The following is a 2,912-nucleotide window of genomic DNA, read 5'->3' on the forward strand; positions in this document are numbered from 1 at the left end:
AATAAAAACTTTATATTTTTTAAATCCAATAAAATCCAAATTTTGTCTTTAAATTTTTTTGGCACTATTTTTCTTCTGACTTTTATTTTTTGGGGGGTGTCAAGTTACCTCCTCTCTTTCTTGCTTGGCAAGTATATTGTCAGGAAATATTTTGTGGTTGAAATCTTGTGCCAAAAATAAAATAAAAATTCAGATCAAAAACCAAAGGAAAATTAAAGTGCCACATTCATCCAAATTCTTTATAGTTGAAGAAGTCATGTTCTCTTCTCTCACTGATTTTAAATGGATGAATTTGAATTCAAAAGAAAAATGGGAAAGTCATTTTATTCCCTCTCATTCAAAAATTTTAAAAAGTTATAAATTTCACTCAAGTTTCAATCACTCAAGCAAAAAAACAATCAATCTAATAATTATATTAACATTCCAAAATTTATAATTTTGGGATGTTACAAACTACCACACTTAAAAAGAATCTCGTCCTCGAGATTCGAAGAGGCTAGAAAGAAAAGGTTTAGGTTTTGGAGGTCTTGTAACAAATCCAACCTCCGGCAAAGTGGGGTGCTACCACACTTAAACTGAGAGTTACCGGTCCCTCAAATTATTAACAATCCTCTGGGATCCTGGCATCTGACTCCTCACATTCTTCATGGTAACTACTTTTGTGAAGCTCTTCCATTGTATTCATAATGTTTCCATCAAAATCAAGGGTTCTTCTATTGATATAAGCTTCTTCCGTCACTGGGTCTTCTTAACTGACAGGTCTCGTGATCATTCTAAATAACTTATCGACGGTTCTCACGGTGGTCTATCATTTGTGGTTATCCTGCAGTGAAATGGGTCTTGGCTTCATCCTCACCGTAAAATTTCTTACGCGTGACAACAAGTGCCATGTACATGGGGCTTTCATCATACCATTCTAAGGCTTAAACAAAAGCTTCAAAGAACGTCGTCTCTCTCTATGGGTAAGTCTCTCAGATTTACCATTCCGAATAGCAAGATAAATGATAAGAGTAAGTCATCATGGTGATCAATTCATTCCGCACCCAAATCATTTCTCTGTATAAGGTTTAGAGAATATCGCATTCTAACACTTGGGCATCCTCACAAGCGTTGCAGAATTTCTCTTGTCCATGAATGAAGTTCGTGTAATCCAGCGGTTCTGCAAGCTGAACAAAACATCTAACGTATCTTCACAACTCTCGGGTTTTTCGTATGCTCCTAAGAAAAACGTTTGCTAATCCATCATAGCTTATTACCTCATGCGCTTGGGGAAACCTTCATGAAAATCTTGAGATGCTTACTTGGTACAGGTTGTATTCCTTGAACTTATTTTCCTTGCCATTGGATTGTGTACCAACAAAAGTGTTTTTCCTCATATTAAATCTCTCCTCAAATTTCCAATTCCAAGTTACACTATTCTTCTGTTGTCATCCCCATAGTTTGATATGATCCAACATTTCCTTCGACTGTATTCAGTGGGTTTGGCTTCTCGATATGCATGGTACATTCCTACTCCTTGGGTCATGTGGGTTTACCGATTACTACCACACTTAAAATGAAATATACTCATGTCTGCATAGACCATATGTTCTCATATCCTTGAAATGGTCAGAGATATTTGTTCATAGAGAAATAACTCATACAATTTCGACATAGGAAACCATGACACATAAATTCCATTGATCCATGAAGTTATTACAATCTTAGAGACTTCCGTTACAAAATTTAACTCCATAATATCATGAAAATAAGAGTGCTTCATGTCACACTTATTGCCATTGTCAAAACTTAACTACTCCATTTTAGCTTTCTTCCCCTGTGGACAACCACTAGCATAATGTCCCGCTTCCTTGCAACGAAAGCAAATGAGTTCGGACAAGTCTCGAGGCTTCTTAGTGTTTGCTTTTGCCCCTTGGGTTTCCTGCTTCCTTCCTGGGCACATATTGATGTAGTGGCCCAACTCCTTACACTTGAAACATCTGATATGACTCAGGTCTTTTTGTGCACGCTTTGACTCTTGCTCATGTATTTTCTCTTCTTTCCAGACTCCTTCATTTTGGCCAGTTCTTCTATTTCAAGTGGATCAAACTCTACTTTTTCCGTCGGGAATTTTCCCAGATATTCATAGCTTTCCTTCATGCAATCCATTGAGAAATGTCCTTCTTCTCCACATGAGTAACATGCATTGGAGAAAAATCGGGTTAGGCCTTGTCCATCAGGGTCTTCAATATTTTCGTTCATCACAGGTTCTTCTAGAATCTTCTTCTTGAGTGTTTCCTTGATTGCTTCTTTCTGTTGTTGTACAACTTGTTGTACCTTGGGGTAAATGTGACACTGAGTTGGATAGTGGTTGGTTCCTTCACAAAGGAAACAAGTCACCTGACTACTTGGGCACTCCTCAGCTGGGTGATTTCCTTCACAATGAGTGCATCCATCCTTGTGTTCTTCCTGGGTGTGTCCTATTTCTCCACAGATCTTGCATCCACAAGTCTTCTCTTTCGGATTATCATAGCACTTCTGAATAAGACGGGATCTTAACAGAGTCTTCTTGAATTCGTCCCAAGTTTCTGCTCCACTAAATCCTTGTATGGCATGGTGCATTTTCTACCAGATAGCAGCACTTTGGGTAAAGTACTGAAGAGCGTGTTCCACTTCATACTTCCTTGAGATCAAGTTTCTCCCGAAGTGGTTCTCCATGTTTTGAATCCATATATCAGCCTCCAGCTGGGTCATTGGTCCAGAGACTACAAGTCCAGCTTCATACTCCATCTGGTAGGGCTGAGGTTTTGGGGATGAGACGGGTAAGAGAGGGAGGGAGATACACACAATACAAACAATATATTTGAGAATAGGTTTTATTTGTGGCCGTCAGATAACACACACCAATGACGGCTCACAAATCATCGTATCTA

Source organism: Hordeum vulgare, chromosome 2H, assembly GCF_904849725.1.
Source record: "Hordeum vulgare subsp. vulgare chromosome 2H, MorexV3_pseudomolecules_assembly, whole genome shotgun sequence".
NCBI lineage: Eukaryota > Viridiplantae > Streptophyta > Magnoliopsida > Poales > Poaceae > Hordeum > Hordeum vulgare.